This window comes from Symphalangus syndactylus, chromosome 21, assembly GCF_028878055.3.
Source record: "Symphalangus syndactylus isolate Jambi chromosome 21, NHGRI_mSymSyn1-v2.1_pri, whole genome shotgun sequence".
In the NCBI taxonomy this organism is placed as follows: Eukaryota; Metazoa; Chordata; class Mammalia; order Primates; family Hylobatidae; genus Symphalangus; species Symphalangus syndactylus.
In genome coordinates this window covers 47,658,180-47,682,158 of record NC_072443.2, presented here as the reverse complement: position 1 = coordinate 47,682,158, position 23,979 = coordinate 47,658,180, and the positions used below count along the sequence as shown (strand labels likewise).

The 23,979-nt window shown below is 44.6% G+C and overlaps 1 protein-coding gene and 1 non-coding gene across 2 annotated transcripts in view; one reads left to right on the top strand and one right to left on the bottom strand.

Annotated features, from left to right (window-relative positions):
- The window catches only part of MYLK (myosin light chain kinase), a 279,682-nt gene that overhangs the window by 47,656 nt on the left and 208,047 nt on the right, over positions 1–23,979 (top strand). Inside the window, exon 2 of the mRNA XM_055258971.2 lies at positions 4,038–4,160. The gene's annotated coding sequence lies outside the window, so the exon portion shown is untranslated. The remainder of the gene's footprint in view (positions 1–4,037; positions 4,161–23,979) is intronic.
- On the bottom strand, positions 21,733–21,863 carry LOC129471752 (small nucleolar RNA SNORA5). The gene has a single exon (XR_008653713.2). It is a non-coding gene; the product is annotated as a small nucleolar RNA SNORA5 (small nucleolar RNA).

Below are 23,979 nucleotides of genomic sequence, written 5' to 3'. Positions count from 1 at the left end.
CTTCCTTGGGGAAGAGGGATTCTAGTGTCCTTGGAGGAGAATGAGTAGCCAGAGACAGGAGGGAAGGAGAAGGTCAGAGAGAAACTTTTGCTTCTGAGGCTGCTTCTGAAGCCTTCATTTTGGGGTATTGTTTTCTGAGCCCCAAAACAATTTCAAACCATATAACTGTATTTGCCATTTAAACAGGAATACAAGTTAAATTAAAACAAAATCTTCCTAGGATGGTTAATCAAACTTGAAGCTCAGATTGGCCCTTGATAATTTATTCTTTGTCCTTATTTCTCATCCCTGGGGTCTTCTGTCTTCAGGTCTTCCACCCCTGATCAGTTGCCTGCCACAGACATATTGAAATATTCCCCTCCATCTCTGAGCCTAATAGAAACTCTACACAGGGATGAAGCAGGATTTCTAAAATCTCTCTTGTGACTGATTGCCATATTGAACCTCAGGCTTTCTAGACCAGTGGTTCTCAACCTTGAGCCTGCATCAGAGTCACCTGGAGGACTTGTCAATATGCAATCAGCCCCACACCCAGAGTTTCTGATTCAGCAGGTCTGGGGTAGGACCCAATAATCTGCATTTCTAACAAGTTCCCAGGTGATGCTAATTAGGGACCACACTTTGAGAAACACTGCTCTATTCTAAAATAGTTTCTCCTATGATGGATTGATGTGTAGTTTTTGTGTTCCAGTTGTGTCTTCATTTAGACATATAAAGAAAAGGAGAGCTATGTTCCTTTCCATGGGCGTGCTTATAGCGCACCATTGCCCAGCTCTCTGTGCAGCCAACAATGCCCTTCAGGCTCGTTATGCCTCATAAGACAATATGCACTTTACCACCAGCAGAGCTGACACATTAGAAACCTGGCATCCTCCTTCATCTCTACTTCCTAGAGCAGACATTCTTCTGGTCACTGCCGTCAACTCCCTGTAAAGACTTAATTGGTATTTTAGAGGAGGCACTAAAAGAGTCATGCTAATTACTGATTTCCCTTCCAGTGTTTCTCTCCAGGGGTGCTATTAGCATTTTTAGGCAAGACAAAATGCTTTATAATGCTCTTTATAATGAGCATTCTATTTAATGTAGGACATTCAGCTCCTTTCCCTTGTTCTCAAGTCGTTATGATAGTCAATAATCCCACTGCACATCCCAATGCTCCCTCAATCCCCCTAACCCTTAACCCCCGTGCAACCTGCCTGTACCACCTTTACCCACCTGCATTCCCACCTCCAGGATGGGTTATGAGGACAACTCAACTTTCCACTGAGAACCACCAAGACCATTATTAAATTACCTGTCCAGACCTTTGCTTTAGATCCCTGCAAAAATCCCAAGGCATATTTTATTATTTTCCTTTTTATCAAATGTTGATATTAAAAAGTTACCAAACTCTGGCTGGGCACAGTAGCTCACGCCTGTAATCCCAGCACTTTGGGAGGCTGAGGCATGTGGATCACTTGAGGTCAGGAGTTCAAGACCAGCCTAGCCAATATGGTGAAACCCCATCTCTACTAAAAATACAAAAATTAGCAGGACATGGTGGAGTGCACCTGTAGTCCCAACTACTTGGGAGGCTGAGGCACAAGAATCACTTGAACATGGGAGGCAGAGGTTGCAGCGAGCTGAGATTGTGCCACTGCACACCTGAGCCTGGGCGACAGAGTGAGACCCTGTCTCTAAAAAACAACAAACAAACAAACAAACGAAAACCAGTAATGAAATGCTGAATGTTTCCTTTTGAAAACGCTGTTAGTAGAATTGTCCATTGTGTTGTTCAGTTCTCTCTCTGGAGAGAGACCTTTTGGAGATTAGCACTGGAGGGCCCTGTTACCTGATGAAGTGGCTTCGTGTCCTCATCTGACAAGTAGAACTGTGTGACCTGTCCTGTTTCCTTTTTTGCCATGAGCATCAGGGAACTCAGGGATCGATGTAATGCTTGATAGGGTTGCAAAATTAGCTTAGAAAATCATTTTGCCTATATTATCAGCTTTTATATAGTTTTAATTTTTAAATAATTAACAGCTTTATTTTTTGTTTTCTTGTGAGTGGCTTCTAATTATTTGAGAAGCAGGAGAGTATTAAGTGTCTGTGGTGCAGGCGAGTTGTGAAATAATAGCCAGATGTGGCCTAATCAGCTGGGCAAAAGAATGGGAATGACAGAGCACCAGGGGCCTCCCATGTGCATGGGGCAGGGTAGTGAACTGAGGATAGGAAGAGCAGCAGGTTTGGAGGCTCCTCTGGCTGGTAGAAAGTAGAAGGGGGCTGGTGAGAATGAAGGGCCAAGTGTGCTCACTGGAGATGGGGTTGAGGTTAAGGAACTAAGAAGCGATAGGTAGCCCTAAACCCTTACCAGAGATGGATATACATTGAGGGGGGTGGCAGCAGATGTCCTGAGCTTGACCTTTCTCTTCAAGGTCAAGAGAAGTCCTGCTGGGATTGCCTGGATTAGTTTATGAGACATGAGGAAACCATTCCTTATAGAAACACCTGTTCTGCTTTAGCTCTCATTTGGTCCTGTGGCCAAACAGATTACAGGGAGCAACTGGGTGCAGACAAGGCTGGCATTCCTGAAATGAACTTTCTGCTGACACTTCCTGTCCAGGTGGAAAAGAGCATCTGGCTGTGGGACTGTAATGGGTGGGAATTCCACCTCATCCTGCCCCTTCTTTGAGAGCCGGGTCTCTCCCATTTCCTTTTCAAAGTGTCCCTCAAAGTGTCAGGGGAAGCCACAACCCTAAACTCAGGATTTCCACCCTCTCTGTCTCCTTTGTGATTTATTAAGGGATTGTGTAAGGACTTTTTCAGTCTGGAACTCCTGCTGAATGCTGTCTTAGTCTATCTGTGCTGCTATGACAAAATACCTGAGGCTGGGTGATTTACAAATAGTAGAAATTTTTTCCTCACAGTTCTGGAAAATGGAAGTCCAAGATCAAGACACCAGCAGATTTGGTGTCTTGTTTGGGCTGTTTTCTGCTTCCAAGATGGTGCCAAGTTGCTTCCTCCTCACGTGGCAGAAGGCAGAAGAGCAAAAAAGGGCTTCAGCAGTTCACTCCAGCCCCTTTATAAGGTTGCTGATCCTATTCTCGAGGGCTCTGCCCTCCTGACTTAATCACCTCCAAAAGGTCCTACCTCTTAATACTGTCGCATCAGGGATTAAGATTCAACATAAATTTTGGGAGGGAACAGAAGACATTCAAAAACAGCAAATGTCATTGTGAGGGCTTGATTTCCTTTGGATTTTCAAACTGTCCTTTTCAAATTAACACACCATCTGGAAGGGTAGCCTATGGAGGTTTCTGAAATAAGTTATTTGTCCCTCTGAGGAAATGGAATTGCTACTTACTGTAGGTATTTGTTTCCGTCTTAAGAAGTGAGATTTACCCTCAGAGGAAAACAAAATTTCTGAAGGGAGGAGAAGGGGGAACTTCAGGAGCCTGGGCCAGGCTGAGTTGGGGGGTCCCGTGTTCTGCCTTGTGTGGTGCTGGGGGAACAGAGCATATCGGCCCAGCCCTGGGACAGTGAAGGTAGGAGAGACACTCCTCTAGAAGCACAGTTCTCTCCCAGGGTGTCGGTGTTTTTTTTCCTGCCCTGTCAGCCCTTTATTCCCCTGGCCATGTCACCAAAGCCAGATCCCTGATAGCCAGGAGCCAGCTCCCTCCAGAAGGCCCCAACAGCCACCTACCTGCACTGCCTTTCACCTGCAGGAAGGCAGCTCCCATGGCCTTCCTCCCTCACCCCTACCAGGGCCTTCCCCTAGACCGTGCAGCCTACCCTGAGTACCACCCTCATGGTTCCGCGTCTGTCCTCTATAGGGGAAGAAACTACCTCGTTCTGGTTCTCCTTGTAACTATTGTTCCTGAACTCTAAACGTATAACCCCCCACAAGGTAATAAAGGCCACCCATCGTCACTGTTGGGATGCTTCCCTATTTCTACATAGCCTGTCCCAGAGTGATGTACTCCTCCCAGCCGCTCCCACATCCCTTTTGCGTGTCTGTCTCTGATTTGGCTTTCCTTTCCTCCTTCCCACCCACCCAGGTGGCTCCCGGCTGCCTCTGCTGCAGTTCAGAGCAACTTCAGGAGCTTCCCCGCTGAGAGCTTCAGGCCGCCTTCCCTGTCCCACTGGCCCAGTTGCCACAACAAACAACAGAGAAGACGGTGGTGAGTGAGCAGAGTTTACATTATGCTGTTGACCATTCCTCCTCAGTCCACCCTGGGGAGGCTGCAGAGATGGGAGCTGTGTATCTTTCTAGGTGCCCAGAAGAGACTGCTGCCCCCAAGGTGAGATGGCACCTGGCCAGCTGCCCAGGCAGGTAGGAGTGAAGGCAGTATGCTGTAGCATTGTCTGTTGATCTTGGCTTAGCTGGTCAGAATTCTTGAACTGGCGAAGGTGGTGGGAATCATCATTGGAACTAGCCAGGAAACAAGATTAAGGGCCTGCGGGGTGCCCTGGCTGCTGCTAGAAACTGTTCACACTGCACGCTGTGGTACTCCATCCTTCCAAGCTGGCTGAAAACTTCCTCCTCCTGCTGCTCCAGGCGGCTGCTCTGACTAGCTCTGGTTTTGATTTCTCCATTGACTCCATGGTTCCTTGGCAAGCAGGCATTGTTGGGAATGGAACACAGGTGGAACTTTGTGTTACCTGGACCCATAACCATAGCTAGTTCTGTGGGACTGAGCAGCTTCCAGAGCACTGTCCACAACCTGGTCACCTGCACTCTGTTTGGTGAGAAATCCTGTGTGACAATAGGTGTAGAGTGAGCTTGTTTAACAAAGACAGTGCCTTCTTTGGGCAGCTATACAATAGTAAATATTTTAAATAATATTCCAAAATGTAGGTGATCGTTTGGGATTTCATATGTGTAATTTGGGGCTTAGGGTGTTTCCATTGCTTTCTGCAGCTTTAGCAGTGAGGAAGGTGGTTTCCCGCTGCTACCTTTGATGCCCTCCTTAGGGTCTAACTACTATAGTACTTCAGGGGTCCTCAGCTAACATCAGCCTGGGGTGAGGGTGTCAGTTAACTCTCAGTGCAGAGGAGGCTGGCAGGGCCAAAACCAAAACCAGTGAAACAAAGAAAGTGAGAAGGTTGGTGGGTGGTGGACATGGGGAGGCATGAATTCATAACAGGAAGTGTGGTCTGTGATTTCAAAAAAATAATACTGATTATTTCCCCCATGGTGCTAAACCTGCTTTGAACTATGGCCCCATCATTGACTTGAGGGAACAGCTTCTTAGACTACTTTAAAAGACATATCGAAGTATGTAGGGCCTGCTCTTTTGTTAAGGAAATAAATCCCATAACATTAAAGGAATTTTTTAAAAAGTGACTATGAGGTTGGACTCTAAAATGGCTGATAAAGGGAAAAGCAGTGTCCTACTACTGCCTGAAAGAAAACACAGCACATGTGGCTCAGATGGGGGCTTTATTTTAGGATTTGTGGGAGGCTGGACCAAAGTGAACACTGAACATATAAGCAAGGCGTCCTTTAAAGGAAAGCCTTAAGGCTTTTCACACTGTGAAGCACCATAGGTAGAAGATCAAAGGATGCACAAAATAATACAAGTCCCTTTATTTTAAAGGCACATCTGCCTGGCCGAAAGTCAGGATGAAAGTAGTGCCTCTGGTACTGGTGAGCGGGCTATGCCAGAAGCCCTCTTTGTTTAGTCACCTACTTTATGCTGTGACAGGGACATTTGCAATGAGGAAAAGAAGTAAATAAAAACAAGATAAAACTTCAGTTTTAAAGCCTAGGGGCACATGACACAATAGGACTCACCCAGTATTCCTTTCTTCACATCATTTGGGCCATGTGAGCAAAGCTCTTGAGACACATCTGGTCAGTGCAAAGGCAGTCTAGAACTCATGCCTTTCTCTGTGAGTCCCTTAAAGTCTGAGCCAATGGGACACATAGGTAATACAGGACTCCTTAGCAAGATGTAAACATTTTTTAAATTTAATTTAATTTTTAAAAATTTACAAATAATAGTTGTGCATATTCATGGAGTACATAGTGATGTTTTGATACAATTAATATATGGTGATCAGATCTGGGCAATTAGCCTATCCATCATTGCAAACATTTATCATTTCTTTATGTTTGAAACATTCAATATCCTCTTCTACCTATTTGAAACTATATAATATATTATTGTTAACTATAGTCATCCTACCATGGCATAGAACAGTAGAACTTATTCTTCTTATCTAGCTGTAATTTTGTATCCTTTAGAAATATCTCCCTATCCCACCCTTCTTCCTGCCCTTGCCAGTCTCTAGTATCCTGTGTTCTACTTTTTTACTTCTTTGAGATCAGCGTTTTTTGGCTTTCACATATGAATGAGAACACACCGTGTCTAACTTTCTGTTCCTGGCTTATCTCACTTAATATAATGTCCTCCAGTTCTATCCATGTTGCCGCAAATGGCAAGATTCATTCTTTTTTATGGCTGAATAGTATTCCATTGTGTATCTGTACAACATTTTATTTATCCATTCATCTTCTGTTGGATACCTATGTTGATCCCATATCTTGGCTATTGTAAATAGTGCTGCAGTAGACATGGGGATACAGACGTCTCTTTGATATGATTTCCTTTTTTCCTTTGGATAAATTTCCGGTAGTAGAATTGCTGGATCATATGGTTGTTTTATTTTTAGTTTTGGAAAAACCTCTATACTGGTTTCCATAGTTGCTATACCAGTTTATATTCCCACCAAGAGTATATGAGTTTCCTTTTCTCCTCATCCTTGCCAGCATTTGTTGTTTGTCTTTTTGAAAATAGCCATTCTAACTCGGATAAGATGATACCTCATTGTGGTTTTGATTTGTATTTCCCTGATGATTAGTGATGTTGGGCATTTTTCCATATATTTGTTGGCAATTTATATTTTTTCTTTTGAGAAATGTCTGTTCATATCATTTGCCCATTTTCTAATCAGATTGTTTTTCTGCTGTTGAATTGAGTTCCTTGCATATTCTGGATATTAATCCCCTGTCAGGTGAGTAGTTTGCAAATATTTTCTCCCATCCTGTAGGTTTTTTCACTATTTGTTTTCTTTGCTTCCTTTGCTATGCAGAAACATTTTCATTTGATATAATACTATTTGTTTATTTTTGCTTTTGTTCCCTGTGCTTTTGAGGTCTTATTCATTAAATATTTTCCCAGACCAATGTTCTGAGGCATTTTCCTTATGTTTTCTTCTAGTAATTTTATCATTTCAGGTCTTACATTTAGGTATTTGATCCATTTTGAATTGATTTTTGTATAGGATGAGCGGTGGGGGGTCTAATTTTATTCTTCTGCATTTGGATATCCAGTTTCCCCAGCACCATCTATTCAAGAGAGTATCCTTTTCCCAAAGATGTTCTCAGTACCTTTGTCAAAAATCAATTGGCCGTACCTATGTGGATTAATTTCTGGGTTCTCTATTTGTTCCATTGGTCTATGTGTCTGTTTTTATGCTAATACCATGCTGTTTGGGTTACTACAGGTTTGTAGTATATTTTGAAGTCTGGTAGTGTGATACCCCCAGCTTTGTCATTTTTGGTCAGGACTGCTTTGGCTATTTAGGGCCTTTCATTGTTCCATATAAAGTTTAGGATTTTTTTTTCTATTTCTGTGAAGAATTTCATTGGTATTCTGATAGGAATTGCATCCAATCTATAGATTGCTTTGGGTAGTATTGTCATTTTAACAATATTAATTCTTCTGATCCATGGGCATAGGATGCCTTTCCACTTGTTTGTATCCTTTTCAATCTCTTTCATCAATGTTTTGGAGTTTTCCTTGTAGAGGTCTTTCACCTCCTTGGTTAAATTTATTCCTATGTTTTTTAGTAGCTATTGTAAATGGGATTGCTTTCTTGATTTCTTTTCAGCTAGTTTGTTGCTTGTGTATAGAAATGCTACTCATTTTTGTATATTAATTTTGTGTCCTGTAACTTTACTAAATTTGTTTATCAGTTCTAAGTTTTTTGGTAGAGTCTTTATATATATATGGTGGTTTTCATCTTTTCATTTCCAGATGTAAGAATCCCTTGAGCATTTCTTGTAAGGCCAGTTTAGTGGTGATGAATTCCTTTACTTTTTGCTTGTCTGTGAAATATTTTATTTCTTCTTCATTTCTGAAAGTTCGCTTCGCTGGGTATGATATTCTTGGCTCACAGAGTTTTTCCCTTCTTTCTTTCAGTAGTTTAAATTCTATTCTTTCCTGGCCTGTAAGATTCCTTTTGAGAAATCTCCTCTTAGTCTAACAGAGATTCCCTTATATGTAACTTGGTGCTTTTCTCTTGATGCTTTTAAAATTCTTTCTTTGTCTTTGACTTTTGACAATTTGATTATAATGTGCCTTAGTGAGGAGCTGTTTGGGTTTAATCTATTTGGGGTTCTTTGAGCTTTCTAGACCTGAATGTCCATCTCTCCCCTAAGACTTAGGAAGTTTTCTGCTAATTTTTATTGCATTAATTGATTTCCTTTTAGTTCTTTTTAAATGATATCCATCTCTTTGTTGAATTTCTCATTCAAATCTTGAATTACTTTCCTGATTTCATCAGATTATCTCACTGATTTTCCTTAAGATTATTATTTTGAATTGTTTTTCTGGCATTTCATATATTTCCTTATGATTGGAGTCTGTTACTGGATAATTATTTTTCTTGGGAGGTAACATGTTTTCTGATTTTTTCATGGTTGTGTTTCTACATTGATTTCTATGCATCTGGTGGAAAAGTTGCCTCTTCCAATTTTATGAAGTAGGCTTTGTAGAGAAAGACTTATATGAATGTGTCTTGTGATGTCGGTTCAGTGGGGTGCATTTGCCTGGGTTCTAGGTGGATGCATTAGTGTAGTCTCTGTGTAGTTTCTTCACCTGTAATCCACACTAGTGGCATTTGTGATTTCTGAGTGACCTAGGCTGAAAGAGTTTGTGGTGACAGTGGTGCAGCTTTGCCAGGCTGGGCTTGCTGGGCTTTTTTCTAAGGTTGGAGGATATAAATGTAAATGATGGATTGGCCAAATTTGGGTCTAGCTTGCTGAGTTTGGGAGCCCAGGGCTATTATTTTGGCCAGGAGCATGAGCATGCAGATGTTTGGCCAACCTAGTGTGCCTGTCAGGAGTGGTCTGTGGGGCTGCTTTTCAGACTCAGGACAGGATGCTGACAGAAGTCCACTTGGCTGGACTCAGGTTGTGTTTGCTGGGGACTACCTACAGGTCTGTTTCTCATGCTTGTGACACAGCTGCATGATTGCCTGCTTGGCTGGGGGGCATGTCTACTGGGGATGGCCCATGGGGCTCTTTCTTCATCTCAGGACATGGGCTTATAGCTGCTCAGCCAGCCTGGTGATGTGTCTGCCAGGGGCAGCCCATGCAGCTGCTTATTAGGTCCAGGATGCAGGCGCAAGGCTGCTCAACTGGTGTGGTGGCATGCCTGCCAGAGGTGGCCCACAGGGCTATATCTCAGGCTGGGGCATGGACAGACAGCTGCTCAGCCAGCCTGGGAGAATATCTGCTGGGGATGGTCCACAGCATTGTTTCTTAGGTTTGGGACACAGGTGCAAAGCTGCTTAGCTGGCATAAGGGCATACCTGCCAGAAATGTCCTGTGGGTTTCTCAGGCCCTTTTTGGGGGGTGGGGGTTGTACAGGGCCACTAGGCAGGCCAGGGACATGCCTGCAAAGGGGGGATACTATTATGGAGCTGTTTCTCAGGTCCTGAGTGTGGGTGCATAGCCACTTTGCTGGTGCAGGGGCATATCAACTGCTTGAAGGCTCAGGGGCCTCTCCTATTTAGAGGAGGGCATGCAACCATTTGGCTGGCTCAAGGGTGGGTTTGCCCCAGGCAGAACTGACAGATTTTTCCTCTGGCTGGAAGTGCAGTGGCAGGGGTTGGTTTCCCTGCTGTACAGGACCAGAGTCACAGCTGATCTTGGGCCCATGCAACTGGGGTTGTGGCATACAGCCACCCATGTGAGCTTGGTGTAAGGAAAATGGAGCTCCAGTGCTGGGAGGTGCAGTAGTTACTGGCCCCCAGAGCAGGATGCAATCCAGAGGTGGCTGAGGTCTCAAGATTGTGCCTTGCTGCATCAGCTTGGCTCACAAAAGATGGGAGAGATGGGAAGTGCATACCTTGTGCTCCTAATTCAGGGCAATGTGGCTGTGTGAATTCCAGTGGCTCTCCGAACTGGGCCCAGGACTTGTAAGGATTGTGGGATTCTCCTGTTGTAAGGAATGTAGGTGTTTGCAATGCCAATGGGGACAGGTGGGGATCTTCTGCTTACCTTTTCCTTGCAACAAGAAGTCACTCCTGACTCCAGACATCTTGGCAGGGGAGATAGAGCTGCAGGGATTGAGTGGCTTCATGCTGCCCTCCTGGACACCACAGGTGTGTCTCCATGCCCTGCTACCTTCTAACACTCTCCCTACCAACATTTCTCAATAGATGTTTCAAAAGGGCAAGTAACCTGTAGTTTCCTCCATATATATTTTCAGAGATGTCAGTGGAAAGTCTCTTATCTGAATTCTATGACTTCTTTTTTCTTTTTTTTTTTTTTTTTGAGACAGGGTGTTGCTCTGTTGCCCAGGTTGGAGTGCAATGGCACAATTATAGCTCACTGCAGCCTCTACCTCTCAGGCTTAAACAATCCTCCTGCCTCAGCCTCCTGAGTAGCTGGGACTATAGGCACACACCACCATATCCAGCTTTTGAATTCTTTGTAGAGATGGGGTCTTGCTGTGTTGTCAGGGCTGGCCTCAAACTCCTGGGCTCAAGCAATCCTCCCACCTCAGCCTCTCAAAGTGCTGGGATTAACAGGCATGAGCCAACGAACCCAGCCTTATGAATTCCATGTTTTTAATGAAGATGATCATTCTGCTTTTGATATAATAACTTTGAACAATGAATTATGATATATATCACATCAAATTATATTTACATATGCTTCATTATTATTTTTCTTTTTTTAATGAAAGTGTATTTTAGAGAGCTCTATATTGCTTGATATATAAGTTGTAGTTAAATATGGGGTTTGATCATGTTTCTTTAAAAGGTGGGCATTAGGACCTTGATCAATAGTGTAACCATCTCTTACGTTATTGTTTCTATGAAAAATTCAGTCCCCTTCCCCAGAAAAGAATGTAACTCCCATCAATGTGGCTAACATGACATGACATTCTACCAGGCATGACTTTCATTCATTTAACAAGTGCTCCTTGAATGATGAGTGAGGCCAAGTCCCTACTCTCACGTAATTTTCATTCTAGTGGAACAGGAAGACAGCAACATCCAGCAGTGATTTTAAAGTACAGTAAGAGCCAGATGTGGCAGCTCACACCTGTAATCCCAGCACTTTGGGAGGCCAAGGTGGATGGATCACCTGAGGTCAGGAGTTCGAGACCAGCCTGGCCAACATAGTGAAACCCCGTCTCTACTCAAAATACAAAAATTAGTTGGACATGGTGGTGTAGGCCTGTAATCCCAGCTACTCAGGAGGCTGAGGCAAGAGAATCACTTGGACCCAGGAGGCAGAGGTTGCGGCGAGCTGAGATCGCGCCATTGCACTCCAGCCTGGAGGACAAGAGTGAAACTCCGTCTCAAAAAAAAAAAAAAAAAAAAAAGAAACAATAAAGTACAATAAGGAGCATAAGGGGATGAAGAGATTGGGTACAGAGGTATTTTATATAGGATGGTCAAGTAGTCAAGAAAGGCCCCTCTGTGGAGGTGATATGTAAGCAGAAAACAATAAAGTAAAGGAGGGGGTCTTGAGAAGATCTGGAGGAAGACAACTATTCAGGGTAGGAAAACTGTCCATTGCAAAGGCCCTGAGTCAGGAGTGAACTTGGTGTGGTTGGAGGAACAGCAAAGCAGGCCAGTGAGTGTAAGAGTGGGAGGGCAGAGCTTAATAGGAGATGAGTTTGGAGCAGTGAGCCAGAGCTGGGTGATGCAGGGCCGTGTAGGCCATGGTAAGGGGTTTGGGTTTTATTCTGTGTGTAGTGGGCAGCCGTTGGAGGGTGTTGAGTGGGGAGCACCACAATCTGACTGTGTGAGGGAGCTAACTCTAGGGAAGTGAGAGTGGAATTAGGGAGGCAGATAGGAGACTGCTATAGTGGTCTAAAAGCATGACGATGGTGCCTTGGATGGCTGGTGGCAGTGGAGGTGGAGGGGAGTGATAAGATTAAAGTTAGAGGCCGGGTGCGGTGGCTCACGCCTGTAATCCCAGCACTTTGGGAGGCCGAGGCGGGTGGATCACGAGGTCAGGAGATCAAGACCATCCTGGCTAACACAGTGAAACCCGGTCTCTACTAAAAATACAAAAAATTAGCCAGGCGAGGTGGCGGGCACCTGTAGTCCCAGCTACTCGGGAGGCTGAGGCAGGAGAATGGCGTGAACCCCAGGGGGCGGAGCCTGCAGTGAGCGGAGATCACACCACTGCACTCCAGCCTGGGCGACAGCGAGACTCTGTCTCAAAAAAAAAAAAAAAAAAAGATTAAAGTTAGAACCAGTCAGAGCTGCTTATGGATTGGAAGTGGAGGGAGAGGAGTGAGGGATGAATTCTGGGCCTGAGCACTTGGGTGGACAGTGGAGCCTTTTGCCTGGATGGGAAATGCTGTGAGAAGAGCACATTTGGCTGGAGGAAATGGAGAGGTCCTGTATGTCTTGTTAGATAAACCAGTCGAGATCTGGAGTAGACAGTGAGGTGTCAAATTCTGGAGGTCAGTGGAGAGGGTAGGATAAGAAATGTGTGTGGAGATCACCAGCCTCTAGATGGTGTATAAAACCACAGGACTGGATTTGATCACCTCAGGAGTGAGCATGCCAGTCATTTAGAGACCAGGAAAAGGAAGTAGGAAGAAAAACAGGAGAGCATGGCATTCCAGAAACCAAGGGAAGAAAGTCTGTCAAGAAGCAGGGGTGGTGATTAACTGTGTTAGTGCAGCCACGAGGTGTTTAAACCCATTATCACACAAGGAATAATGCTCTCTTGGTGATTTCCTGCTTTCATATGTGCTCGTGGACCTCATCTTCCCCCATTAAACTGGAACCTCGTTGAAGCCAGGGATGATTTCTTTCTTCTGTTTGCACTCAGAGCCACTCAAAGCTGTGCCTTAACTGCCTCATTCCAAAAGCTCTGCAGTGTGAGGTTGAGGCCTGAAGTGACGTTTCCTGAGGAGCTACTTTTGGATTTGTGTATTGGGGGGGTGTGGGGACAGTGATGACAAGGAAGGTCCAGGACTAGTCCCTTCCTAGGCAGAAAAGGCTACTGATGTCCCAACTCTGAGTAGAAGGGTTGGGTGGCAGAGGAGAAGATAGATGGGAGGAGTAGGACAGATGCACAAATGTGTCAGATTCTTAACTTCAGAAACTGTCAGCCCCACAAACGTGGTCACAGGACTTCAACCTGAGGAAGCAGGGACACTGATGGGTCATGATGGGCTCTTTGCCCACTGATTGATGCAGCAGTGGGATTCTTTACCATACTTTGTAAAGTACACGTGACCCCCTGCTGCAGCTGAAGAAGGATGGAGGAGTCCCTCATGGCTTCCCTTGAAGGTTTCTTACTCAGAACTACCATTTCAGGTTCTTACAAAGACTGGAGAATCCAGATGGTACCTGTGTCTGGGGAGTAATTCTATGAGCTGTGCTTTGGGACAGCAGTGGCCTCTTCTCTTGACCAGGTTTCATTTCTCTGTATTGATGGGGAGTGGGGTCTGGCCATTTTTGACTAGAGGCAATATCTGTGGTGGAATAGCTTGAAGACCCGGTCTTAGCCTATTTTATGCTGCTATAAAAGAATGTCACAAACCAGGTAATTTATAAAGAATAGAGACTTATTTCTTACAGTTCTGGAGGCTGGGAAGTCCAAGTTCAAGGGCTGGCTTCTTGCCAGGGCCTTCTTGCTGTGTCATCCCATGGTGGAACATAGAAGGACAAAAGAGAATAAAAGAGCAAGAGGGGGGTTGGACTTTTTTTAAAATAACAAACCCACTCCTACAATAATGAACCCATTCCTGAAATAACATGAATCTATTAATGAGAACAAAGCCTTCATTACTTAATCACCTCTTAAAGGTCCCACCTCTCAAAACTGTTGCAGTGGGAGTCAAGTTTCCAAAACATGAATTCTGGGGGACACATTCAAACCACAGCAACCCCCTACAGGGTTGGACAAACTGGAAGTTAATCTATGTAGGTAAAGGGTTGGGTTTTCTGGCAATTGGGAGATTGTGATGAGGTTTGGATCTTGTCCTGTCTCTTACATAAACATAGTGAAAGCAGACGACCCATAGTATCATAGGAAAGCATAAGAGTAGTTTCTGATTGGGGCACTTGTGAACACTTTGACAAAATGGAAAGCCATCTTGGGGGAGGCAGGACCAGCAGTCGAGCCCCTACAACACAAAGGAGACCCTGGGTGTGGGATGAAGGTGGACCCCTAGCCCTGTAGAGTTTAAGCTGGTAGGAGGCCTGCAGACCAAGGGTTCATCCCCTGGAGTTTTTCTTGGAACTTATTACTACATGTTTCCAGATAATCCCTGATCATGGGGCCTGATAAAATTCATTCTTACTGCTAAAACTATGTTAAGATAAAAGTTGTTTTTATTCATTTGCTATCCATTAAAGCCACCACAGACTAATTATTTTTCAAAAGAAAGAAAACTGTGCTACAGTTCTGCAAGTAACTTATGACCAGATGTTGAGGTCTTGGGATACCCTGCCCTGCTTAAAAAATATTGTAAGAGATCTTTAGACAGTAAAATCTAAAAATAAAACCCAAAATGTAAAAAAGATGAATAATAGCAAAGCATGATAGTTCAAGAGTTTTGTTGGCTTTTTAATTTTTTATTTATTTTTAAAAGAATCATAAGTTATAATTTCATACTGGTTGCTGAGACTTAGATATACCAATTTTGTAGTGGGGAGGGAGGGTAATTATAGAAAGCAAGAGAGAAAACTTTGAAAATCACTGGTAGCTCAGCCGGGCATGGTGGCTCACGCCTATAATCCCAGCACTTTGGGAGGCCGAGGTGGGTGGATCACTTGAGGTCGGGAGTTTGAGACCAGCCTGGTTAACATGGTGAAAGCCTGTCCCTACTAAAAATACAAAAAAAAGAATAGCCAGGTGTGGTGGTGCACACTTGTAATCCCAGCTACTTGGAGAACTAAGACAGGAGAATCGCCTGAACCCAAGAGGCGGAGGTTGCAGTGAGCCAAGATCGCACTACTGCACTCCAGCCTGGGCAACAGAGTGAGACTTCATCAGAAAGAAAAGAACAAAAGAGAGAGAGAGAGAGAGAGGAAAGAAGGAAAGAAGGAAGGGAGGGAGGGAGGAAGGAAGGAAGGAAGGAAGGAAGGAAGGAAGGAAGGAAGGAAGGGAGGGAGGAAGGAAATCACTGGTAGCTTAGCTGAATAGTCAGTGGGTATCTGCAAGCTAGACTTTATCATGCACACAAATCCTCGATCTAAAAATGAGTGGCAGTGGAAGTAGTGGTAGGAGGCAGGAGTGAAGATCATGTCGCATTAATTTAGGGTATCTGAAAAAGACATGGAGCCACTGACCACTTCTGTATCTACCAGCTTTCCACTTAGCTGCCTGAGGTGAGTAGAAATTGTATTAGGCATTTCCATAACCTTATCCTTAACTGTGTTCCCTCCTTTTCTTAGTGCCTGAGGTGAGTCTGGCAGTATCCGTACTTCCCTGCTCCCATTCATACAACCATGTTCTCAGATCCTGGCTTGATGTGGGTTAATTAGCTGTTCTAGGCCAGATTTCTCAGATTTCTGTTCTCACCTGTTCTGCACAACTACAACAGCTGGTGTCCTGCTGGCCTTTGCCTGAGTCACACCCTCAGGTCATGCATCCCCACCTTTTACAGGCAGAGTTGTTAGCATGAGAGCGCTGCTCTGTGCTCTCAGTGAAGGATGAAGGGAGAGGAGAAGAGCACCCTAGGATGATGGTAGAACTTTCAGTTCTCTTGCCAACAAATTGAATGAAGTTATAAGCTCTCCACAAGTTTTATTCAGTACAGACCTGGTGTCTGATGCTACAGTTAAGAGACTAGATTTAGAAGGAGGGTGGTGCACCTGTTTTGGTGGGAGGAATGAATGGGATGTAAGGAGAGATGATGGTCTGTGCATCTCAGACAAAGGAACTTAAAAAGAGGAGTCTTCAAATTCAAAAGAATGCCCCCTGCAAAAAAAAAGAGCCTTAGAAATATCTCAAATGAACAGAAATTTGAATTAGAATCCAGAAGATGAAAGTCAACAGGAATAATAAGAAAATAAATAAGGAAACATTCTTTACTTAAAAATTTTAAAAAGTCAGCTAAATGTTGATAGGATGTGAAGTGGTAGATGACATTTTAAGATAAAGACTATGGGAAAGGAGTTTATTTTGCCACTATCTTTCTTACAGTCTTTTGCTAATAGCTGTGAAGGGTCTTAGATTTCATATACTTTCAAGTTAAGGAGTTAACCTGCCACACATACATGCTGGCAGAAGATGAGACTCATGGGGTAGAGATAAGGGACTTTATGATTCACAACAGTAACAGTAATCAGAACATCATCATTTTCCTGTACTGGTTCTTTGAGCTCCAACCCCCACAGGTTGACACCAAGAGGGCCAGGTGATACCTGCACACACAGTGGAGAGAAGTCCTGAGCCTAGGGAACTTGAGAGTTCTGTAATGAACAGTAAGTGTGCCTGCACTTTGCTCCATCCTGAGGGAAACTCTGTCTTTGAAGGCTGTTTGCTATGCAAATCTTCTTGAAAAGATAGTTGGGAACAAAGGCAGTCAGTGCCTCTGCTTGCAAGATGTGCAAAACCGTGAGAGACATGAAGAATGGTCTCCCAACTGTTGCATCAATAAAAAGGGAGAGGAAGCTAATGTTTATTATATCCTTGTTATGCACCAAGCACCGACCAGGAGACTTCTCATTTCTTGCCTCATCAAAGTTCCAAAGCAGGCTTGCCCAGCGGTGGTACTGTTGTTGTTTTATCAGTAAGCAAGCTGGTGAGTCAGGGAACTGGAATATCTAGGTGGAGGATTTGTGTATGTATTATGTACTTCTTATATGCTAAGCATTGTGCTAAGAAGTAGCTAAAACTTAATTAGATGCTTATCAGGCGCCAAGCACAGTTCTAAGAGCTCTCCATGATTGATTGATTAAATTCACCACAACTAAGATTATCAGGTGCTGCTGAGGAAACTGAGGCACAGTGGGTGACAGAACTGAGATTCAAATCTGCACATTTAACCACTGTGTGGTTGCGAGTTGTGGGTTTTTGTTTTTGTTTTTGAGAGAGGGTCTGGCTCTGTCGCTCAGGCTGGAGTGCAGAGGTGCCATCTCTGCTCACTACAACCTCTGCCTTCTGGACTCAAGTAATCCTCCTTCCTCAGCCCCCTGAGTGGCTGGGACCACAGGCATGCACCACCATACCCAGTTAATTTTTGTGTTTTTTTGTAGAGTTGGGGTTTGCCGTGTTGCCCAGGCTTGTCTCGACCTCCTGGGCTCAAGTGGTCGACTTGCCTTGGCCTCCCAAAGTGCTGGGATTACAGGCGCCCTGTGGTTGTGTTCTTTCTTCATTCCTCAGAGTCATAGCAAGAGGGTCATAGTCAAACTAATGTGTGCCCAGAGGAAGTGGATGTATTTGAAAACTGCCAAGTAGAAATAGTTGAAGTGGGACTGAGTGTGTTTAATCTGCAGAACGATAAAGGATAAGTGATGCCTGTTTTCAAACATTTGTAGGCATGTCTTATAGAAGAGGAGAGTTCACTCTGTGTGACTGCAGGAGGCAGAATTGGGTCCATTTAGGGAGAGGCATATCATGGCTCAGCAAAAATCATTTCTTGAATAATACAGTGCCCCCTGACGTCATATGGGAATGGACTACCTGTGAGGGTGGTAACTCAGGGGTTACCTTTCAGAAATGTGCTGTCTGGGCTCTGTCAAGGTCCCCACAATAAGCCCCTCTGCTATAGGAGCTGGGCAATGGAAGAGGATGGCCCTAATGAGGTTCTCTAGACCCTTCCTAAGAGAGCTGACCCTGCTAACAGTGACCTGAACTCCTTCCCCTGCCATGCTCCCTGTCCCTTCTTAGAGCCTCAGGCCTCTGGTCTGTTGGACATGCACAGAGATGGTCTCTGCATGTGTGAGGAGGGTGCCTTACCTCTTGAGAATCCAGGACCACCCTAAGGATCTGGAGGAGTTAGTGCTGTAGCTCCTCGCACTCTCAGGCCTGCTCTATTTTTGGTTCCTTTCCTGCTATCAGCCTGTAATCACCAGCCTTATGGCTTAGCTATACCCTGGCAAATCTCCTTGCACACATCAGGCCCACTGTTGCCCAGTTTGGGACAGAATAAGATTCTGTGGTTCTGTAATTCACTCTTTCCTTGTCAAGTAGCCCAAGCTTTAAAAAGCAAGTGGGAACAGGTGGTTGGGCCAGTGCTGCTCTGTGATGACCTGGCTATGGCCCCCTGACAACTCCCCTGGTGTAGCTGTAGGCCTGGGCTGAGCAGATCTGATCCAGATGCAGCCCCAGAGGGGAACCCTGGGCACGTAGGGAAAGGAATTTGGGGAGATGGTAAGAAACAGGAGTGGTGGCAGCTGGCTTCACAGTATATGCTCCCCTCTGTTAGAAAAGGCCTCTGCTGGGGGCTAAAGACTCCCCAGAAGTAGTCTTAATTAGTCTGTGGACATCTTTAAAAGAATCTCATTTTCATCAAAGGGTTTTAAAGAGTGATGCTTAGCCCAGTGTAAAGGGCATAGTCAAGATCTGATCCTGAAATAATGTCTCTGCTATCCTAGATGTCAGGAGAAACTAAAAATATCCTCATAATCCTGAGGAATTCTTGGTTTATTGCACCCATCTCTTTTCCCTTTGAGCATCCTTCCAGAAAGTGAGAGTGAGGAAGTGAGCCAAGTAGCTTTAATTACCCAATCTGCTGACATTATTTTATCTGCGCCACTGATATTAAATCTGCACAGCATTCCACTTAAATCTCAGTGCTAACAGCAGCCTCTACAAACTTGGGCCTTTGTCCTTCTGTTTGCTGTGGCCCATGCTCTGTTTCCCACCCTACTGCAACCTCCCTCAGACTTCTTAAATTCCGAAGCTCTCTGTGGCACCGGAAATGATCTGTCTGTGGAATGTCCATACTTCAGGAAAGTCCCTGATCTGTGTGTGTTTATTCCCAAATTCTGCTCCCCCCAACTCAGCCTGGCTGTTTGTGGTTGAGTTCTGGCATGTGCCCATCATTATAGAAACCTGGATTTGGCAGGGGCATTGTGCCATATTTCTATTATTGGCATCTTTGGAGAAGGAGGAGAAAGTCTGTCTAGTTTTTTTCCCTCTCTTTTATGTACAAATGAAAATTTCTTATGTTAGTAACTTTTCTGGCCAACCAGTCAAATACATCTTCAATTTCAGATTGGTTCCCTGGAGTGTGAAAGTTTTCTCCTGGTTTAATGTTGACTCTGTTGCCTAATAGCTGGTTCATTTAGCACCTGATTGGTGCTGTGGTTATAGCTGCAACAGGCCACATTTAAGGAGGGCTTCCAGGGAACCGGCACCGTGTTGAGGACTTTAATCCTCATGACCTCTGAGACAAGTGCTGTTACCATCTTCTCCCCATTATAGGGAGGACATGAGCTAAAAGAGGTCCAAGAACTTGCTGAAAGCCAGGCAGTGTGGTGCCAGAGCTGGCTGACTTCAGCGCCTACTTCATGCTTCCATGCATGCATACATATGCCATACATACATGTGGGAGACCCATAGGATGTATGCCATCAATGCATACTGCTGTGCACACCAGTGCTCCCACCATCCTCCCAGGAAGTGTTGGTATCATTATAAAACTCTGTCCTCAGCAAGTGTGTATTAAGAACTTACTGTGTGTAGATTCAAAGATGTACAAACCCAGGCCCTGCTCATAGGCATTGCAGCTGGGGAGACAAGGCCTTGATCTGCAGAATCTGAGCTGGGCTGAGCAGGGGAAGCTTTGTCTGTTTTGTTCACTGCTATGTCTCCAGGGACTATTATAGCACCTGGCAGGTAGTAAGCTCTCAAAAACGTGATGAATGAACAAACTTCTAATTAAACAAAGCCATTTACATTTTTACAAATAAATGAAAGAACACATGAATTTCTAAAAAGTTTGAAGGACATAAACTGAGATTAGAGGGCAGCTTTTAAATTATGTACATTAAACTGTATAAAAAGCTCCCCATGTTGTCCTCATTTTTCTTACTTTTCATAGGTTGGTGGGCACAATGTGATGGATGGGGTGCTTGTGGACCCATGTCATAGATAGGGCTTTAGAGGCTCTTAGATCCTTGCTGGGTGGGGAGGGCTTAGAGAAGAGATGGACCTTGAGGTTGGAGTAGGACTCAGCTGGGTGGAAAAGACCGTGGGAGGCATTTCAGAGCTGCCCCCACTGGCAGGATTATACTAGAGAGGGCAGAAGCCTCATGTTTTGCTTGATAGCAATTGTTTTGAACTTCACTACTTCTCGAAGCTTGGATCCTTTTCTGTCTTACTCAATACTTGCCTCACTTCCCAAGACTTGCCTAACTTGGTTGGGTATCTAACTGTATATCCCTTCAAACCATGTAGGAATCCCTGGACCTAATACTTGCCTGAATTCTGGCACCAGATCAAGAAGAACAAGCTTAAACGGAGGCCGAGGCAGGAGAGTAAAATACCGGGGAGCCACAAGTCAGCACCAGGCAAGTTGACAGGAATCAAGAGGACCTGGATGCAAGAGCCATAAAATCCCATGCACTCTGACTCAGTAATTGAAGTTCTTGAAACGTATCTTGGGGAAATAATCTAAAGGATTATTATGGAAATAAAGGGGCCAGGTGTGGTGGCTCACGCCTGTAATCCCAGCACTTTGGGAGGCCAAGGTGGGTGGATCACCTGAGGTCAGGAGTTCAAGACCAGCCTGACCAACAAGGTGAAACCCTGTCTCTACTAAAAATACAAAAATTAGCCAGGCATGGTGTCAGGTGCCTGTAGTCCTAACTACTCGGAAGGCTGAGACAGGAGACTTGCTTGAACCTGGGAGGTGGAGGTTGCAGTGAGCCGAGATTGCGCCACTGTACTCCAGCCTGGGTAACAGAATGAGACTCCATCTCAAAAAAAAAAAAAAAGAAAGAAAGGATCAGTTTATGTCCATGAAACTGTTTGTTTTAATGAAATTGGAAGCAACCTAAATAATAAATAACAGGGGCATCATTAAGTTTTGGCTTGTCTACTTGCTAGAATATGATACAGTCACTGAAAATAAGATTTATGAAGAGTGTTCCATATCTGAGGAAAAGCATGAAAAATAAAGGCAATGATAATTTGTATATATAATTTTATTTTTAAAAGTACATACATAGAAAAAGATTGGAAAAATATTACAGAAAATTATAGTATTTTTATTGGGGGAAAAGTCATTTGTAATCCTACTCACAACCAAACTTTTAGCCAATATTGTTTATTTGTTTATTAATGACAAAAGATGATGAGACAAGGGAACTCGAGTGAGTTCAACATTCCTGTAAAGAGTCAGAAACCAAGACACTGTCTGTCTAGCAAAGGAGTAAGGACAGCTATGAGAACATGTCCAAAATAACCCGGAGTGTGAAATAACAGGTTCCTGGACAGAGGGCACATGAAGCCTGAGCTTGGCCGGAATAGGGTGAATGTGGCCGGGGAAGACACCTTTGTCTTTTGTTTTTCTAGAGGCTTGGTGTCTGTAACCAAATTTATCCCTGAGCCTGAGACACAGGAACAGGGTCCATGAGTCAGTGTTTCTGTGGCAGCCTTCTGGGTCAGTGCCTACACAGGCAGGGCAGGCACCAAATTTGACAGAGTTGCATGGGGAAGATATCTTTGAAGTCATGTCTTGTGTCTAGACTTAGGGAGACATGGGAGTGATTAGGGTAGAGGTGGCCATATGTATACCCCGGCTCCCCTGAATAGTCCCAGCATGAGTATTCAAAAAGCCCTTTCCATTCTCAAGAGTCCTCATTTGGATAATATGTTATGTGGTCACCCTAATTATTGAAAAGGAGGTTGGAGGACATTCTGGGTTGATGACAATTGCTCTGCTGGTTGCCTCTAGTGCTTAAGAGGCCGTGAATTGTCCGGGTGTGGTGGCTCATGCCTGTAATCCCAGCATTTTGGGAGGCTGAGGCAGGCAGATTGCTTGAGGTTGGGAGTTTGAGACCAGCCTGGCCAACATGGTGAAACCCCATCTCTACTAAAAATACAAAAATTAGCCAGGTGTGGTGGCACACGTCTGTAATCCCAGCAACTCGGGAGGCTGAGGCAGGAGAATTGCTTGAACCCGGGAGGCGGAGGTTGCAGTGAGCCAAGATCATGTCACTGCATTCCAGCCTGGGCAACAGAGCGAGATTCCATCTCAAAAAAAAAAAAGAGGAGAGAGAGAGACAGTGAATTAAGATTCCCTGATGCAGAGGTGGGCCCAGCCTGATGGAGAAGTGGCCCAGGTGTTGTAGATGAATACAGTTCTGCTATCTATCCTGATTAAGATAACCAAGGTAATTATTCCCAAGCTGCCCCAGCATGTGGCTAGAATTCATATTTAACTTTGACCCAGGAGCTCCTTTTCCCCTTGCAGTCTTGCTCCCCCATCCCACAAACCTGGTACATGACCATTAAAATCTCAATAAGCAGAAGCTTAAGTAAGGGTAATTTGCCAGCTGAACCTTCCCCTATTTGCAACCTTTTAGCATTAGCAAGTTCTTGACTTTTCATGAAAAAGCCCTGGTATGGCTAGTGCAAAAATCAGTTCAAATGGTAGAGGATGATAACTTTAAGCAGATAGGGACTTGGCCTGAGTGGGCTCTGTTTATTTCCTGCTGTCTGCCCTTTCTTCTATCGGCTCTGTCAAGGCACACTTTTTGGGAACCCCATTACTGAGCATACTGCCAAGTTGACCATCAGTGATCTAGCCTGGGAGCCAAGCCTAGGTTCATCTTGCAAGAAAAGTGGGGTGGGATTGTGGAGAAGGCCCCCTCCCCTGTGCCCACAGGAGGACTGGTGTGACCTTGAGTGCCCCAATATGCCTGGCTGGACATCTTGGGAGCACTGGGAAACAGGAGGTAAAGACCTTCACACAGTATCTCCTCACAGACAGCCTCAGCTCAGTGGAGCCCTCAGTCAACGGAGAAGCCGTGACAGGCACAGCTGACTGGATGTGTGAACAAACAGATTAACAGCTCAGGGATTGCCAAAGTAAAGAGACATCTAGATCTTTCATAGACGTTTTGTTCGGTTGGTTGGTTGAGGGGCACAGGTGACAAGTGTTGGGGCATACTCTGGCTTTTCCTGGACTTAAGCAAGAAATTACCTTTTTGGCACCTGGACACTGTTTTAAGTCTCTAGTTAAGAGATAAGGGGAAATCACCATCTCACTCAAGAGAGAACGCTCTGCTTTAGAGGCCAGACTAGATATGGAATTGGCCGGAATCTGCCAGGATCTGTGGAGAGGACACCTAAGCAAGCATGGGCTAATGTCAAACCATAGCTTCCTAGAGAGGTTGGGTGGGGAAACCTGACTTTCAATGGGGGAGGAAGTACCACTGCAAAGTCTTAAACTGAAACAGGTGTAAGCAAGTTGGTTCTGACCTCCCCTCATTTGGTTTAAGCGTGCATCACAAGGAACAGGTGCTGTCAATAATGAATTCAGTTTTTCTCTTGAGCCCAGAAGCAGAGAGGGATGAAGCCATTAGGTGATAGAACTCAGCCCTGACTAACAGGTATGAGGGGGAACAGAACTGGGGGGCAAGAGTTCTTCAGTGTGGGCGTCCTGAATCTCTATCGCTGACTCTGAGAAGTCCCAGGAGTCTGCTTTCTCTAAGAACAGTTCCATATTGGGTAATGACAAAAAACCAGAGTGAGATTAAAAATGGATTCTTTATATTGAGCGTTAATGATAAAAGCTCCAGGTGATAGCATTCTGTTCAATG